This window comes from Stomoxys calcitrans, chromosome 2, assembly GCF_963082655.1.
Source record: "Stomoxys calcitrans chromosome 2, idStoCalc2.1, whole genome shotgun sequence".
NCBI classification, from domain to species: Eukaryota; Metazoa; Arthropoda; class Insecta; order Diptera; family Muscidae; genus Stomoxys; species Stomoxys calcitrans.
The window spans coordinates 60,998,061-61,018,775 of record NC_081553.1 but is presented as its reverse complement, the minus strand read 5'-3'; positions in this window follow the sequence as shown (position 1 = coordinate 61,018,775).

The window sequence follows — 20,715 nt, the reverse complement described above, 5'->3', positions numbered from 1 at the left end:
ATAAATGTGGCTTTCATTGGCCTAAGACCCTAAATCGGCGGATCGGTCTATATGGCAGCTATATCCAAATCTAAACCGATCTGAGCCAAATTAACGATGGATGTCGAAGGGCCTAACACAACTCACTGCCCCAAATTTCAACAAAATCGGATAAAAAATGTGGCTTTTATGGGCCTAAGACCCTAAATCGGCAGATCGGTCTATATGGGGGCTATATCAAGATATAGTCCGATATAGCCCATCTTCGAACTTAACCTGCTTATGGACAAAAAAAGAAATTGTGCAAAATTTCAGCTCAATATCTCTATTTTTAAAGACTGTAGCGTGATTTCAACAGACAGACGGACAGACGGACGGACATGTCTAGATCGTCTTAGATTTTTACGCTGATCAAGAATATATATACTTTATAGGGTCGGAAATGGATATTTCGATGTGTTGCAAACGGAATGACAAAATGAATATACCCCCATCCGTCGGTGGTGGGTATAAAAATCAATTTGTGTTTGTTTGTTTGTTTGTACGTTTGTGTGTTCCTTATAGACTCAGAAACGGCTGAACCGATTTTCTTGAAATTTTCACAGATAGTGCATAATGATCCCGTGGTGAAAATAGGGTACTACATTTTTTGATATCTGAAGGGGGGGGCGGACCCTCCCCCTTATTCCAATTTTCAGAAACGCCAGATCTCGGAGATGGGTGGTGCGATTTAAGCGAAATTTTGTGTGCTCTCATATAGTACCGTAAAAATAAAAATTTGGTATCCAAATTTCGGATGGGGTACCTAGGGGGGCCGCCCCACCCTAAAACCTACCGAACACATATTTAGACCAATCACGACAATATGGGACTCAAATGAAAGGTATTTAGGATAAGAAAACGTATCTGATATCCAATTTTCGAACCAAGTGCTAGGGGAACCACCCCAACCCCCAAAACACTCCTAAATCGGACATATTTACCGACCATGGCAATATGGGACTCAAAAAAAAGGTATTTGCGAGTAGAATACGAACCTGATATCCACATGTGGGACCACGTTTCTGGGGTCCACCCCTTCCCCAAAACACCCCCAAACAGGACATATTTACTGACTATGGGAATATGGGGCTTAAATAAAAGGTATTTGAGTGTAGAATTAGAATCTGATATCCAAACATGAGATCAAGTGTTTGGGGGGCCGCCTTTCCCCAAAAACCTCCCCCAAAGGGGGAGGTTCACATGGGGCTCAAATGAAAGGTCTTTGAAAGTAAAGCACAAATCTGATATCAATATTCGGGAAAAGTGTCTTTGGGGCCATAGACACTTTTCCCGAACAATGTTAAACAATTATAACAATATAAATCTGAAATCGAAGGGAATTGGGAGAAGATCACGAATATGAATCATAGTATGTTTGTCAACCGGGACAATATGAAGTGTCGGCGACCCCTTTCCTTACAGGTGAGTCGAGTGTATTTAAGTGTAGATAGCGAATATAAGCTCCCCACTTGAGAAAGTACATGTGACTTCATCACTACAGTACGAAAAGGCTAAGTTTACCCGGTTGAGATCTTTGATTTTTGAACATCAATAAAACAGCGAATTCTTGCTCAATCAAAAATCGCTTTAAACTCAGTGGCTTAATTTGTAACCCAAAGCCCACACAGTTGTATTTTGCTGTCTTCTTCAATTATATGAAAGTTTACTGCAAATTGTATAATTCATCCAGTTGGGTTTTCGACCACGACGTCAATACAAAATTTTACACCTTCGAAGGATACGGCAAACACTTGGCCACAAATTTGGATATCATATGCATATACTTTTGAACGGCCAAGGATTTTATAAAGACAAGTTTGTGATATATATTATGGCTAAACGCTGTATGGATTTTAATGAAATTGCCATCAATCGGAAGATATTTTTCCAATGATGTGCAGAATGTATATGAAATTTATTTTCCGAAAAGAAAAGCCACAAAAATGAGGAATTAATTTTTCAATAAAAGAAGAAGAAGAAATAGCAACAGCAAATTGTTGTTGGTTTTTTTTCCAAAGCAATCGCTATGGGTGTGAATGCAAGGCCGTAATTTGGAGTATATGTCGTGAGAGTAAGAGAAGAAACTGGCATATGTGCGTAAGAGAAAGAGTATCACTATTTAGATGAGAGTGTTGTGTCTGCATAAAATTCCAATGATGTGCAGAATATACAGCGGTCAAAAAAAGTATTCATCATTAGCAAAATTGATAATAAATTCACTTATTTTGTGTAATTGAAGAAAATTTAAAGTAAACAAATAATGCAGTTTTATGCAATAGTTTATTTTTCGTAATATGTTTTAAAATAAATTCAAAAAATAAATTTAATTAGCGCAAAAAATGCAATTTTATATAATAACACCAAAAACAGAACAAAAAAAGTATTCATCATTGATGTGCTATCATCAAAGTCAAATTCAAATATTATTTGGGAATCCCCCTTTTCTGTTTTATTTAGTAAAGGAGGCTTTGTCCTTGACAGCAAATATTTAATTTCATTGAAAATATAGTTTTTGTCAAAATGGGTCGTAAGCAAAACGAGGTTTCTGATGAGGTAAAAGTTTTGATAATAAAACACCACAGGAATGGTTTAACTCAAAAAACTATCAGTGAAATATTAAATAGACCACGATCTACTATACAATCCATCATCAGAAAGTGGACAGAAACGAAAACTGTTGACAATAAACCAAGATCTGGTCGACCAAAAGCACTTTCAGTTGGAGATGTGCGTTGGCTAGTGCGGCAAGTTCAGAAAACTCCGAAGACAAATGCGACCATTCTTCGTAAAAACACTATGGAATATTTAGGGAAGGAAGTTACTACACAAACAATTCGAAATACACTCAAAAGGCATAGTTACAGAGGAAGAACTGCACGTAAGAAGCCCTTTATAAATAAAATAAACCGAGTGAAAAGGCTAAACTTCGCAAAAATGTATGTAAAACAGCCCGAATCATTTTGGAAAACAGTCATTTTTGCAGACGAGAGCAAGTTTAATCTTTTTGGGTGCGATGGAAAGGTCATAGTGTACAGAAAACCAAATACAGAGCTTGAAGAACGAAACGTAGTTGATACTGTAAAACATGGTGGAGGTGGTTTAATGGTTTGGGGGTGTATGGCGGCTTCAGGAGCGGGAAATCTTGAAATTATTAATGGAGTAATGGATCATAAGTATTACATTGACATTTTAAAGAGGAATTTAAAAGATAGTGCTGTAAAACTTGGGCTTGGTAATAACTTTCAATATTATCAAGATAATGACCCCAAACATTCTGCTTTAAATACCAAGATGTGGATGCTGTATAACTGCCCCAAAGTCATTAAAACTCCTCCTCAAAGTCCCGACTTGAACCCAATTGAACATCTTTGGGAACATCTCGAACGCAAATTGAGAACGCGCAATTTTTCGAGCAAGAGTCAAATGCAACAGGTGATAATGGAGGAATGGACTAATATAGACCAAAATATAACCGCTAAATTAGTCCAATCGATGTCAAACCGTTTAAAAGAAGTTATAAGACGCGGTGGTCGAATAACAAAGTATTAATTTTTTTAAATTATGTTATTTATTTTTTTGTTTTTTTGCAATGATGAATACTTTTTACTACTACTACTACTACTACTATTTTTTTCTTTAAAAACAATGAAATTGTGTACATATATATCACACAAGCACTACTGCATCATTAGTTTAATATGTTTTTATTCCAATTGTCTTTTGTAGACTTATTAAAAAAAAAAAACATTGAATGATGAATACTTTTTTTGACCGCTGTATATGAAATTTATTTTCCGAAAAGAAAAACCACAAAAAGGAGGAATTAATTTTTCAATAAAAGAAGAAGTAGAAACAGCAAATAATTGATGGTTTTTTTTCTGAAGCAATCGCTATAGGTGTGAATGCAAGGCCGTAGTTGGGAGTCTATGTGGTGAGAGTAAGAGAAGAAACTGGTAGATGTGCGTAAGAGAAAGAGTATCACTATTTAGGTGAGAGTGTTGTGTCTGCATAACAAAAAACACATACAATCTTATAATTAGAGCACATGTGTGTAAAATATATAGCGAAAATTAACAAGTAAAAGCGTGCTAAGTTCGGCCGGGCCGAATATTGGGAACCCACCACCAAGGATTCTGGCACCAAATTGCGGCTTCCAGAGGTTCAAGATGTCAAATCCGGAGATCGGTTTATATGGGAGCTGTATCTAAATCTGAACCGGCATGGGCCATTTGCAATTCCCAACGACCTACATCAATATTTAGTACATGTGCAAAATTTAAAGCTGTTAGCTGTACGCGTTCGACCGCTATCGTGATTTCGGCCGACGGATGGACGGACATGGCTAGATCGTCTCAGAAAGTCGAGATGATCAAGAATGTATGTATATGCTTTATGGGGTCTTAGATGAATATTTTGAGGTGTTACCCCCTTCTATGGTGTTGGGTATAAAAATTAATTTGTGTTTGTTTGTCGGTTTGTTTATTTGTTCCGTATTGACTCAAAAACGGGTGAAATTTTCACACATTGTGTAGGTTGGTATGGAAAGAAACATAGGCTTAAAAATTTTTTTTTTTTTAAATCAGAAGGGGGGCGGATCCTCCCCCTTATGCCAAAAATACTACCCAAAATCAAAAATGGACTGTTCGGGACAATACGAGTATCAAAAGAAAGGTATTGGAGAGTAGAATACGAATATGGTAATAAAATTTGAGTCTAAATACCCAGCGGGCCTCCATAACCCTAAAACTCCCCCAAACAGACGTATTGGACGTTCATGTCAATTTGGGGTTTAAATAAAATGTATTCGGGAGTAGATTACGAAGCTATCTTGCAAATTCATATCGAAGTATAGGGGCTCACCCCACGCCCCAACTGGGCATGTGACCCATCATGACAATATGGGACTTGGTCTGTTTGTTTGTTTCATAGAATTAAAAAAGGCTGAACCGAATTTCTTAAAATTTTCCCAATATTGTGAAGGTTTGTCTGGAAGAAGACATGGGCTATATAATTTTTATACCCACCACCGAAGGATGGGTGTATATTCATTTTGTCATTCCGTTTGCAACACATCAAAATATCCATTTCCGACCCTATAAAGTATATATATTCTTGATCAGCGTAAAAATCTAAGACGATCTAGCCATGTCCGTCCGTCTGTCCGTCTGTCTGTTGAAATCATGCTACAGTCTTTAAAAATAGAGATATTGAGCTGAAATTTTGCACAATTTCTTTTTTTGTCCATAAGCAGGTTAAGTTCGAAGATGGGCTATATCGGACTATATCTTGATATAGCCCCCATATAGACCGATCTGCCGATTTAGGGTCTTAGGCCCATAAAAGTTACATTTATTATCCGATTTTGTTGAAATTTGGGACAGTGAGTTGTGTTAGGCCCTTCGACATTCTTTGTCAATTTGGCCCAGATCGGTCCAGATTTGGATATAGCTGCCATATAGACCGATCCTCCGATTTAGGGTCTAAGGCCCATAAAAGCCACATTTATGGTCCGATTTCGCTAAAATTTGGGACAGTGAGTTGTCTTAGGCCCTTTGACATGTTTCTTTAAATTGGCCCAGATCGGTTCAGATTTGGATATAGCTGCCATATAGACCGATCCTCCGGTTTAGGGTCTTAGACCCACAAAAGCCACATTTATTATCCGATTTTGATGAAATTCGGGACAGTGAATTGTGTAAGGCCCATCGACATCCCTCGTTAATATGGCTCAGATCGGTCCAGATTTGGATATAGCTGTCATATAGATCGATCCTCCGATTTATGGTGTAAGGCCCATAATAGCCACATTCATTATCCGATTTTGCTGAAATTTGGGACAGTGAGTTGTGTTAGGCCCTTTGACATATTTCTTCAAGTTGGTCCAGATCGGTTAAAATTTTGATATAGCTGCCATATAGACCGATTTCTTGATTTATGGTTTTGGGCCAATAAAATGCTCATTTATTGCCCGATGTCGCCAAAATTTGGAACAGTGAGTTGAGTTAAGCCCCTTGACATACTTCTGCAATATCGCGCAGATCGGTCCAGATTTGGATATAGCTGCCATATAGACCGATATCTTGGTTTTAGGTTTTGAGGCCATAAAAGATGCATTTATTGTCCGATCTCGCTGAAATTTGAGACAGTGAGTTTGGTTAGGCTCGACGTCCTTCTTCAATTTTGCCCAGATCGGTCCAGATTTGAATATAGCTGCCATATAAACCGATCTCTGGATTTAAGGTTTAGGGCCCATAAAAGTGGCATTTATTGTCCGATTTCGCCGAAATTTGGGACAGTGCTTAGTGTTAGGCTCTTCGACATGTTTATGCAACTTTGCCCAAATAGGTCCAGATTTGGATATAGCTGCCATATAGACCGATATCTCGATTTGAAGTTTTGGCCTCATAATAGGCGCATTTATAATCCGATTTCACTGAAATTTGACACAGTGACTTATGTTCGGCTTTTCGACATCCGTGTCGTATATAGTTCAGATCGGTATGAGGTATATGAGTATAAGGTATGAAATTTTCACCGAATTTTGATGAAAGGTGGTTTACATATATACCTGAGGTGGTGGGTATCCAAAGATCGGCCCGGCCGAACTTAACGCCTTTTTACTTGTTTGATATCGGATTGGGGCGGACCCATCCCCTTATGGGAAAAACGCCACCCAAAACCAAAAGTGGACCGATAGGCACAATATGGGTATCAAAATAAAGGTATTGGAGACTAGAAAACGAAAATCGTATTAAAATTTGGGTTCCAATACCCAGGGGGTCGACCCAACCCCAAAACTCCTCTAAACAGATATGTATTCGACTTTGTCAATATGGGACTCAAATGAAAAGTATACGGCAGTAGATTACAAATATGGCATACAAAATAGGGTCCAAGCAATGGGAGGTCACCTCACCCCCGAAACCCCCAAATGTGCATATAAGCCGACCATGGCTATATGGGACTCAAATGAAAGGTTTTTGGGAGTGGATTACGAATATGACATTAAAATTTGAGTTCAAGTCTAGATAGCCTTTTTCTCCTAAAAATACGCCAAATAGCTTAATTGACCCATTATGACAATATGGGACTCAAATGAAAGGTATTTGAGAGTAGAAAACAAATTTTATATCCAATTTTGGAGCCAAGAGTTTGGGGTACGCCCTAAAGCGCCCCCTAAAGTGAACTTTATTTCCGACCATGGCAGTATGTGGCTCGAGACAAAGGTATTTGGCACTTAAGAACGAATTTAATATCTATAGTCAGGGCAAAGCGCCGGTGCCCGCCCCAGTCGCAAAACACCCTCCAAGGGGTTTATATTCACCGACCCTGGCAATATTGGGCTCAAATTAAAGGGATTTGCGAGTGGAGCACGAATTTGATATCCATATTTGAGGCGAAATGTCTGAGGTGTCATCCCTCATCTAAAAAGCACCTCTGATTACCCTAATTTTCAAGCACACTAGATCTCGGAGATTGGTAATGTGATTCGTTTGAAATTTCAAAAGTTTCTATTGTTGGGGTAGGGTGCGACGAGGGCCGCCCAAAATCCACCAAATTGATATATAGACCAATCACGACAATATAGAGCTCAAACGAAAGTTTCTTGAGGGAAAAAAAGAATACGATATCCAATTGAAAAGCCACGTGCTTGCTTGAAATTGATCAATTTTCGTGATTTTGATACTCATTTTCGGGACAAAGACCCTGGGGTCCATCCCACCCACAAAAAGAACTTATTTACCGATCTTGCCATGATGTGGCTCATATAAAATGTATTTGAAAATACATATTTGAGGAGAAATTTCGCCAGTTTTAAGAGATTGACGGACGTAGGCTACAGTGGCACGAATTCGATATCCACATACAGGGTGAAGTGTCTCCACTCCCTAAAAAGATATTAGAGAATTAAAGACGCCGCAGCGCAGCGGGACCCGTTCGGTTAGTAAGTCATAAATTAAAGTCATTTTAGTCTGCATTTATGGGATCTTTTGAAGTAAATTTTTTGTTTAAAATCATAAATATGATCTTGCTAGAAAGAAGAGTGAAAAAATTTCGTTCTGAAACTCTAACAAAAGAAATAAAATAAAAGGGACACCCAGCGGAGCGTTCTAGGGTTGGCTACTATAAATAATTTGCTCTTGAAACCCTTTCACTTGTCCCGGAAATTGCTTTGATCGATCTATATGTCCATCTTTTGTGGTTTACTGGAATATTTGGCCACACATTTTATTTTATATTATTTTATTTAATTTTTTATCTTATTTTATTTTATTTTTTTTATTTTATTTTATTTTATTTTGTTATATTTTGTTTTATTTTATTTTAATTTATTTTATTTTATTTTATTTTATTTTATTTTAATTTATTTTAATTTATTTTATTTTATTTTATTTTATTTTATTTTATTTTATTTTATTTTATTTTATTTTATTTTATTTTATTTTATTTTATTTTATTTTATTTTATTTTATTTTATTTTATTTTATTTTATTTTATTTTATTTTATTTTATTTTATTTTATTTTATTTTATTTTATTTTATTTTATTTTATTTTATTTTATTTTATTTTATTTTATTTTATTTTATTTTATTTTATTTTATTTTATTTTATTTTATTTTATTTTATTTTATTTTATTTTATTTTATTTTATTTTATTTTATTTTATTTTATTTTATTTTATTTTATTTTATTTTATTTTATTTTATTTTATTTTATTTTATTTTATTTTATTTTATTTTATTTTATTTTATTTTATTTTATTTTATTTTATTTTATTTTATTTTATTTTATTTTATTTTATTTTATTTTATTTTATTTTATTTTATTTTATTTTATTTTATTTTATTTTATTTTATTTTATTTTATTTTATTTTATTTTATTTTATTTTATTTTATTTTATTTTATTTTATTTTATTTTATTTTATTTTATTTTATTTTATTTTATTTTATTTTATTTTATTTTATTTTATTTTATTTTATTTTATTTTATTTTATTTTATTTTATTTTATTTTATTTTATTTTATTTTATTTTATTTTATTTTATTTTATTTTATTTTATTTTATTTTATTTTATTTTATTTTATTTTATTTTATTTTATTTTATTTTATTTTATTTTATTTTATTTTATTTTATTTTATTTTATTTTATTTTATTTTATTTTATTTTATTTTATTTTATTTTATTTTATTTTATTTTATTTTATTTTATTTTATTTTATTTTATTTTATTTTATTTTATTTTATTTTATTTTATTTTATTTTATTTTATTTTATTTTATTTTATTTTATTTTATTTTATTTTATTTTATTTTATTTTATTTTATTTTATTTTATTTTATTTTATTTTATTTTATTTTATTTTATTTTATTTTATTTTATTTTATTTTATTTTATTTTATTTTATTTTATTTTATTTTATTTTATTTTATTTTATTTTATTTTATTTTATTTTATTTTATTTTATTTTATTTTATTTTATTTTATTTTATTTTATTTTATTTTATTTTATTTTATTTTATTTTATTTTATTTTATTTTATTTTATTTTATTTTATTTTATTTTATTTTATTTTATTTTATTTTATTTTATTTTATTTTATTTTATTTTATTTTATTTTATTTTATTTTATTTTATTTTATTTTATTTTATTTTATTTTATTTTATTTTATTTTATTTTATTTTATTTTATTTTATTTTATTTTATTTTATTTTATTTTATTTTATTTTATTTTATTTTATTTTATTTTATTTTATTTTATTTTATTTTATTTTATTTTATTTTATTTTATTTTATTTTATTTTATTTTATTTTATTTAATTTTATTTTATTTTATTTTATTTTATTTTATTTTATTTTATTTTATTTTATTTTATTTTATTTTATTTTATTTTATTTTATTTTATTTTATTTTATTTTATTTTATTTTATTTTATTTTATTTTATTTTATTTTATTTTATTTTATTTTATTTTATTTTATTTTATTTTATTTTATTTTATTTTATTTTATTTTATTTTATTTTATTTTATTTTATTTTATTTTATTTTATTTTATTTTATTTTATTTTATTTTATTTTATTTTATTTTATTTTATTTTATTTTATTTTATTTTATTTTATTTTATTTTATTTTATTTTATTTTATTTTATTTTATTTTATTTTATTTTATTTTATTTTATTTTATTTTATTTTATTTTATTTTATTTTATTTTATTTTATTGTATTTTATTTTATTTTATTTTATTTTATTTTATTTTATTTTATTTTATTTTATTTTATTTTATTTTATTTTATTTTATTTTATTTAATTTTATTTAATTTAATTTAATTTAATTTAATTTAATTTAATTTAATTTAATTTAATTTAATTTAATTTAATTTAATTTAATTTAATTTAATTTAATTTAATTTAATTTAATTTAATTTAATTTAATTTAATTTAATTTAATTTAATTTAATTTAATTTAATTTAATTTAATTTAATTTAATTTAATTTAATTTAATTTAATTTAATTTAATTTAATTTAATTTAATTTAATTTAATTTAATTTAATTTAATTTAATTTAATTTAATTTAATTTAATTTAATTTAATTTAATTTAATTTAATTTAATTTAATTTAATTTAATTTAATTTAATTTAATTTAATTTAATTTAATTTAATTTAATTTAATTTAATTTAATTTAATTTAATTTAATTTAATTTAATTTAATTTAATTTAATTTAATTTAATTTAATTTAATTTAATTTAATTTAATTTAATTTAATTTAATTTAATTTAATTTAATTTAATTTAATTTAATTTAATTTAATTTAATTTAATTTAATTTAATTTAATTTAATTTAATTTAATTTAATTTAATTTAATTTAATTTAATTTAATTTAATTTAATTTAATTTAATTTAATTTAATTTAATTTAATTTAATTTAATTTAATTTAATTTAATTTAATTTAATTTAATTTAATTTAATTTAATTTAATTTAATTTAATTTAATTTAATTTAATTTAATTTAATTTAATTTAATTTAATTTAATTTAATTTAATTTAATTTAATTTAATTTAATTTAATTTAATTTAATTTAATTTAATTTAATTTAATTTAATTTAATTTAATTTAATTTAATTTAATTTAATTTAATTTAATTTAATTTAATTTAATTTAATTTAATTTAATTTAATTTAATTTAATTTAATTTAATTTAATTTAATTTAATTTAATTTAATTTAATTTAATTTAATTTAATTTAATTTAATTTAATTTAATTTAATTTAATTTAATTTAATTTAATTTAATTTAATTTAATTTAATTTAATTTAATTTAATTTAATTTAATTTAATTTAATTTAATTTAATTTAATTTAATTTAATTTAATTTAATTTAATTTAATTTAATTTAATTTAATTTAATTTAATTTAATTTAATTTAATTTAATTTAATTTAATTTAATTTAATTTAATTTAATTTAATTTAATTTAATTTAATTTAATTTAATTTAATTTAATTTAATTTAATTTAATTTAATTTAATTTAATTTAATTTAATTTAATTTAATTTAATTTAATTTAATTTAATTTAATTTAATTTAATTTAATTTAATTTAATTTAATTTAATTTAATTTAATTTAATTTAATTTAATTTAATTTAATTTAATTTAATTTAATTTAATTTAATTTAATTTAATTTAATTTAATTTAATTTAATTTAATTTAATTTAATTTAATTTAATTTAATTTAATTTAATTTAATTTAATTTAATTTAATTTAATTTAATTTAATTTAATTTAATTTAATTTAATTTAATTTAATTTAATTTAATTTAATTTAATTTAATTTAATTTAATTTAATTTAATTTAATTTAATTTAATTTAATTTAATTTAATTTAATTTAATTTAATTTAATTTAATTTAATTTAATTTAATTTAATTTAATTTAATTTAATTTAATTTAATTTAATTTAATTTAATTTAATTTAATTTAATTTAATTTAATTTAATTTAATTTAATTTAATTTAATTTAATTTAATTTAATTTAATTTAATTTAATTTTATTTTATTTTATTTTATTTTATTTTATTTTATTTTATTTTATTTTATTTTATTTTATTTTATTTTATTTTATTTTATTTTATTTTATTTTATTTTATTTTATTTTATTTTATTTTATTTTGTTTTATTTTATTTTATTTTATTTTATTTTAATTTATTTTATTTTATTTTATTTTATTTTATTTTATTTTATTTTATTTTATTTTATTTTATTTTATTTTATTTTATTCAAAAGTTCGAGCACTTCTGTATTACACTTCCAATCATACTGCCTTCCTTGCAACCTTACAAATTAACGAGTTTTAGGCATTGTCGGCCTCATAACACCGACAGTCGGCGAAATACCAAAACAAAAAAGTACTGAGCCACTCACTAATTACCGCACAATTTGTGGTGTAAAATGCGTTGTTGATTTGTGAGTCCATTAAAGTCAAAACCAAAGCTATTTTGAATGTCATTATGACACAAATACCCAATCACACCCATAACACACACACACACATGGAAACATGCAAGTCAGGTTCGCAATAACATGGATACGATGTTGACACATATGTTAGCAAAATTTCCGAGGCGTTACTCACACGTTGACACAGGTTAGCAAGCGCTTTCGTTCAACAAAACTAGTTTAAGTTTAAGTGGTAGTCATTATATTAAGGACTACCTTTGTGTGATTTGAAATGAAGTATGTATGTGTGTGTGTGTGTAAGTGTTAAAGCGACAAGTGTCGTTTATAGAAGTCTACACAGGCACAAGGTGCTTATGGCAAGCTGCATTCTATGACAATCTTTGTGTGTTAAAATAAAGGTTTAAAGTGGAAACGGATATCGCATGAATGGTGTGTGTGTGTGTGTGTGTGAATGCTTGCGTGTTGGTGTATGGTGTACTAGGCCATATGCTACACATGCAATTTTAGGTTTTTAGCTAATGCAGCTAATTAAAGCGGTTGGTTATTGCCAACCACAGAATGGCTTAAACATTTTCACTTGACAACACATTTACCGCCGCAAGAACTCATAACTCATGGTCAGCAATGAGACTTTGCAAAGGGCCATGACAACGATGTGCACTACAAATTGTGGCATTTCAATTGAATTTTCAGTAGATGCAGAAATTGAAATTTCAAGAGGGAAGCTATTGAAATGATAACAAATATTAAAGGTGTGGAAAATAAAAAGAGTTGCAGGTATGGAGAAGTAAAGAAGACCTCTATACTGAATAAAAAAATACTCTATTAGAGGTGGTATTTTGATATTCAAAGAAAAATTTTGTTTTTTTTGAGACAAATGAGCGGATGTTTATTTCATAATAAAGAGGAAGTTATGCCGTTAATGAAAAAGAACATCAGCCTAATGGCCACCACGACTATGGTTGCAGGACCACACCGTGTTAGTCAAAATTAAACCACTTGTTGGAAAAACCCTTTCGAGATACGGCTCCAAGAGTCTATTGAATGTTGCTGTATTTTGCTTTTGGGCCTCGAAATTTAATTGAAATATCTACTCAATCTAATGTTTTGTACACTGGGTTCTCTTTTCGGGTTTTCATTCGGATGACGTAATAATATTTTTTTGGGACAAGTTCAAAAATCTCAATATCATGCTCCCTTGCAAAGAAAATCCCTTTGCATTCCATATCCTTCCGCCTTCTCGATTATTCTCCAGTATCCAACAGGTTTCATTTGCAAGCAAACAAACCACCTATGGCGCTGATTGAATGATTTTCCATTTACGTGACATCTCTAACATTATCCTGCAATGACATTCGATTTTCGTCACTTTGGCAAAAAAGCCAAGAAATTTTAACTATATTAAGATTAATGAGCCCCAATGCGCAACCTGACTTTGTGGATGCTCTTAACAATTGACGTTTAAAAACTGTAAAATCATTACGAATCAATTAAAACGAAGAAAGTTTTCTTTTTAAACATGGTCGTTAAGGTGACTTTGGAAATTTCTGCAAGTCATTCATTCTTTCATTGATTCCTCCACCATTGGCCATGATTAATTGACATTCGCTTCCGCCTTCGTTTTGAAGGTTGAGAACGACAGCACGGTAAGCATTTCCTATATCGGTAATACCTAAATAATTGATTTTATTATCATTTGCCTTAATGTCTTTGCCATTATTTTTCATCTTTAAGGAGCTCACTATGTCTGGGCTTTGCTTTGTCCTTGCCGTCGTTGGTAGTTGTCGTTAACGATTTTTACACAGACAATTTCCTGTGAAACGTTACCTTCGGTTTAATGGCACTATTACTTTGCTTTGACTTTGGGTTGGCTACTTTGTTGTGGACAAATTTTAAAGGAGCTTGTTTCGGAAAAGTATTGCATTTTGCCTAAATTATATTCAAAACGTTAGGTAAAGCACAAAAAAGTGAAACATGAAATCATATTTTGAGGCCACTGTAGCGCAGAGGTTAGCATGTCTGCTTATGATGCTGAAAGCTTGGGTCGAATGCTGGCGAGAACATCAGAAAACTAGTAATAGCGTGCTACGTTCGGCCGGGCCGTATCCATTGTACCCTCCAACATGGATCGCATTTGTCGAGTTCTTTTCCCGGCATCTCTTCTTAGGCGAAAAAAGGGTAAAAGAAAAGATTTGATCTGCTATTAGAGCGATATCAAGATATGGTCCGGTTCGAACCACAATTAAATTCTATGTTGGAGACCTGTGTAAAATGTCAGCCAATTCGAATAAGAATTGCGCCTTTTGGGGGCCCAAGCAATAAAATAGAGAGATCGATTTATATGGGAGCTATATCAGGCTATAGACCGATTCAGACCATAACACGTATGTTGATGGTCATGAGAGGATCCGTCGTACAAAATTTCAGGCAAATCGAATAATAATTGCGCCCTCTAGAGGCTCAAGAAGTCAAGATCCCAGATCGGTTTATATGGCAGCTATATCAGGTTATGCTCCGACTTGCGCCATACTTAGCACAGTTATTGGAAGTGATAACAAAACACCTCATGCAAAATTTCATTCAAATAGGATAGGAATTGCGCATTTTAGCGGCTTAAGAAGTCAAGACCCCAGATCGGTTTATATGGCAGCTATATGAAGTTATAAACCGATTTGAACTATACTTGGCACAGTTGTTGGAAGTCATAGAAAAACACGTCGTGCATTTTGCACGTCCGATTTGCATTTTGCAAATCGGACGAGATGTGCGCCCTCTAGAGGCTCAAGAAGTCAAGACCCCAGATCGTTTTATATGGCAGCTATATCAGGTTATGAACCGATTTGAACCATACTTAGCACAGTTGTTGGATATCATAACAGAACACGTCTTTCAAAATTTCGTTTTAATCGGATAATAATTGCGCCCTCTAGAGGCTCAAGAAGTCAAGATCCCAGATCGGTTTATATGGCAGCTATATCAGGTTATGCACCGACTTGCGCCATACTTAGCACAGTTATTGGAAGTGATAACAAAACACCTCATGCAAAATTTCATTCAAATCGGATAGGAATTGCGCACTCTAGCGGCTTAAGAAATCAAGACCCTAGATCGGTTTATATGGCAGCTATATGAGGTTATGGACCGATTTGAACTATACTTGGCACAGTTGTTGGAAGTCATAGAAAAACACGTCGTGCAAAATTTCATTCCAATCGGATAAGAATTGCGCCCTCTAGAGGCTCAAGAAGTCAAGACCCCAGATCAGTTTATATGGCAGCTATATCAGGTTATGAACCGATTTGAACCATATTCAGCGCAGTTGTTGGATATCATAACGAAACACGTCGTGCAATATTTCAGCCAAATCGGATAGGAATTGCGCCTTCTAGAAGCTCAAGAAGTCAAGACCCAAGATCGGTTTATATGGCAGCTATATCAGGTTATAGACCAATTTGAACCATACTATACACAGTTGTTGGAAGTCATAGCAAAACATGTCGTGCAAAATTGCAGTCAAATCGGATAAGAATTTCGCCCTCTAGAGGCTCAAGAAGTCAAGACCCAAGATAGGTTTATATGGTAGCTATATCAAAACCTGGACCGATTTGGCCCATTTACAGTCCCAACCGACCTACACTCATAAGAAGTATTTGTGTCAAATTTCAAGCGGCTAGCTTTACACCTTCGAAAGTTTGCGTGCTTTCGACAGACGGACGGACGGACAGATAGACGGACGGACGGACAAACGGACGGACAGACGGATGGACGGACGGACAGACGGACAGACAGACGGACGGACAGACGGACGGACAGACGGACAGACAGACGGGCAGACGGACTGACGGACGGACGGACTGACGGGCGGACGGACGGACAGACAGACAGACGGACGGACATACGGACAGACGGACGGACGGACAGACGCACGGACGGACAGACGGACGGACATGGCTAGATCGAGTTAAAATGACATGACGATCAAGAATATATTGGGTTGCCCAAAAAGTAATTGCGGATTTTTCATATAGTTGGCGTTGACAAATTTTTTCACAGCTTGTGACTCTGTAATTGCATTCTATCTTCTGACAGTTATCAGCTGTTACTTTTAGCTTGCTTTAGAAAAAAAGTGTAATAAATGTATATTTGATTAAAGTTTATTCTAAGTTTTATTAAAAATGCATTTACTTTCCTTTAAAAAAATCCGCAATTACTTTTTGGGCAACCCAATATATACTTTATGGGGTCTCAGATAAATATTTCGAGGTGTACAGAATGACGAAATTAGTACACCCCCAACACATTGGTCTAAAATTAATTGGTCTGGGTAATCCAACAACAAAAATGAAATAATTTTTGTGACCAAACTGAAGATGCACTAAAAACAGACAAAAAAAAATTTAACAAGTAAAAAGGCGTTAAGTTCGGCCGGACCGAACTTTGGATACCCACCACCTCGGGTATAATGTAAAACACCTTTTGTCAAAATCCGGTGAAAAATGCATACCTTTCGCCCCATAGCAGCTATTTCGAAATATGTTCCGATTTGGACCAAATACTTATAAGTACAAGTCATTTTTCAATTGCGTATAACAAAATATTGGTCTTTTAAGTAGCTATATCTAAAATTAAACCGATTTGAACCATGTACTAAACGGATGTCGAAATGATTAGCATAAGTCACTGTGTAAAATTTAAGTGAAATCAGATTATATATGCGACTTTATGGGACCAAGACTATAAATCGGATCGGATTTGGATCAAATTTAAAAAGGATATCGAAGGGCCTAACACAACTCACCGTCCAAATTTCAGCGACATCGGACAATAAATGCGTCTTTTATCGCCCCAAAACCTAAAACCTAGATATCGGTCTATATGGCAGCTATATCCAAATCTGGACCGATCTGTGCGATATTGCAGAAGTATGTCAAGGGGCTTAACTTAACTCACTGTTCCAAATTTCGGCGACATCAGACAATAAATGAGCATTTTATGGGCCCAAAACCATAAATCAAGAAATCGGTCTATATGGCAGCTATATCTTAATCTGAACCTATCTGGACCAAATTGAAGAAATATGTCAAAGGGCCTAACACAACTCACTGTCCCAAATTTCAGCAAAATCGGATAATGAATGTGGCTTTTATAGGCCTTACACCATAAATCGGAGGACCGATCTATATGGCAGCTATATCCAAATCTGGACCGATTTGAGCCAAATTAACGAAGGATATCGATGGGCCTTACACAGTTCACTGTCCCGAATTTTATCAAAATCGGATAATAAATGTGGCTTTTATGGGCCTAAGACCCTAAATCTGAGGATCGGTCTATATGGCAGCTATATCCAAATCTGAACCGATCTGGGCCAAATTGACGAAGGATGTCGAAGGGCCTAACACAACTCACTACCCCAAATTTCAACAAAATCGGATAATAAATGTGGCTTTTATGGGCCTGAGACCCTAAATCGGCGGATCGGTCTATACGGGGGCTATATCAAGATATAGTCCGATATAGCCCATCTTCGAACTTAACCAGCTTATGGACAAAAAAAGAATCTGTGCAAAATTTCAGCTCAATATCTCTATTTTTAAAGACTGTAGCGTGATTTCAACAGACAGACGGATAGACGGACGGACATGTCTAGATCGTCTTAGATTTTTACGCTGATCAAGAATATATATACTTTATAGGGTCGGAAATGGATATTTCGATGTGTTGCAAACGGAATGACAAAATGAATACACCCCCATCCTTCGGTGGCGGGTATAAAAATGTATGCGCTTGAAGTCGGTTCCTAAAACTGAGTCGAGCAATTTTCCCGGAGTCGAAGTCGAGTCAAAATTGCTCGACTTCACATCGTTGCCCGATTTGGCCTTAATCAGTATACAAAGATTTAGGTAGACCGATATAATGAAAAAATTCGTGCGTTCATAAATGTTGACGAAATTTCGATAAGTTGTATGTATATGGCAATGGATATCAAAAGTTCATTATTGCTGAACTTTATGCGTTTTTATTTATGTTTTGTCATATACAGGGTGGCTGATGAATATTGCTACAATGATGAATATTGCTACATTTTTTTTTCGGTGTATGGAATACATTTTTCTTTTATTCATGTTAAATTAAATTATTAAATTAATTATTAAATTATTATTAATTAAATTAATTAATTAATTAATTAAATTAATTATTAAATTATTATTATTAAATAGAAAAAAAGTTATTACATTTTTTTTTGGTAGCGGCTTTCATCAGCCACCCTGTATATAATAAATTTTTGTTTCAAATTATGAAACCACGTATATTATTTCGTAATCGTTTGTTTCATAAAGTATGAGTGTGTGTGAGAGAAGAAAAAAAATAATCAAATGTTTAGATTCCCTATACTCAACTCCAAACCGTGGGTAATTGAGAAAATAAACAAATTCCTAGATATTTGCAAAAATCCACGCCATATTCTTTAATATACCTAATCCGTTCTAGGCCATTTGCTTTCATAGTATTTATTTATTTGCGTTTTACCAAATTGCCCTATTCGCTTATTATTGTTTAATTTCACTAATTTATCGTTACGAGACCATGAATACGAGTAATTCGTTTTTTTTAGCAAATTGTCTTCTTTAGCCAGCATCAAAGAGCAGCAGCCCCATACTAAGCATTTTATTTAATTAATGTTTGAGATAACAATAAAAAAGAGAGAGCAAATAAAAAATGATTGTTTATGGGCACCGAGTTATTTACCTTCAATGCCATAAATTGTACAATGTGTAGTTAAACTATTAGAGCATCTAAATTGCTCCCTCTTCTACGATGATAGTTCACAGAGTGTTGGTGTGTGTGTGTGGTTGGGTATAGCTAAAGCACCACGTCTTTAGTGTGGTCATATTTTTATATGTGTGGTGAGTGTGTGTGTGTGTGTGTGTGTGTCTGCTGAGTCTGTGTATACATGTATTGAAGTACTAAATTATGATATAAAAACGATGACAATTTATGGCTCATAATTAATAAAACCGTCTAAAAAACCCATAAAAGTCAATAAAAAATGAAAAGCTCTACCCATACTTGGCTAGCACTAAAATAGTGTAAATAACAAACAGGGGAAGTAGGCCCAAAGGCAAGATCATGTTATGAAGTTGACGATTTGCAATATTTCCAAAGTATTCCTGGTTTTTAATCCGATTCCCATATGAACGCTGAGTGGTACCAAATCAGGCCATATTTGGATGTAAAGGGTGATTTTTTTGAGGTTAGGATTTTCATGCATTAGTATTTGACAGATCACGTGGGATTTCAGACATGGTGTCAAAGAGAAAGATGCTCAGTATGCTTTGACATTTCATCATGAATAGACTTACTAACGAGCAACGCTTGCAAATCATTGAATTTTATTACCAAAATCAGTGTTCGGTTCGAAATGTGTTCATTCACCGTAACGTTGCGTCCAACAGCATCTTTGAAAAAATACGGTCCAATGATTCCACCAGCGTACAAACCACACCAAACAGTGCATTTTTCGGGATGCATGGGCAGTTCTTGAACGGCTTCTGGTTGCTCTTCACTCCAAATGCGGCAATTTTGCTTATTTACGTAGCCATTCAACCAGAAATGAGCCTCATCGCTGAACAAAATTTGTCGATAAAAAAGCGGATTTTCTGCCAACTTTTCTAGGGCCCATTCACTGAAAATGATTTGCAAGCGTTGCTCGTTAGTAAGTCTATTCATGATGAAATGTCAAAGCATACTGAGCATCTTTCTCTTTGACACCATGTCTGAAATCCCACGTGATCTGTCAAATACTAATGCATGAAAATCCTAACCTCAAAAAAATCACCCTTTACATGCATAGCTGCCATAGGGGGCGATATCTAGCTTTGCGCAGCATCTCTTTTTAGGCAAACAAAGAATAATGAATATGGACGGAGGAGGAGGTGGAGCTATATCAAGTTATAGTCCGATTCGGGGATCAAGAAGCAAAATTGGGAGATCGGTTTATATGGGAGCTGTGTCAAGCTATAGATCGATTCAGACCATATTGCACACGTATGTTGAAGGCCATGGGACAAGCCGTTGCACAAAATCTGTGACAAAGATTCCAGATCGGTTTATGTGGCAGCTATATCAGGGTATGGACCGATTTGGACCACACTTCGCACAGTTGTTGGAAGTGATACCGAAACACTATGTGCAAACTTTCAGTCAAATTTGATGAGAATTG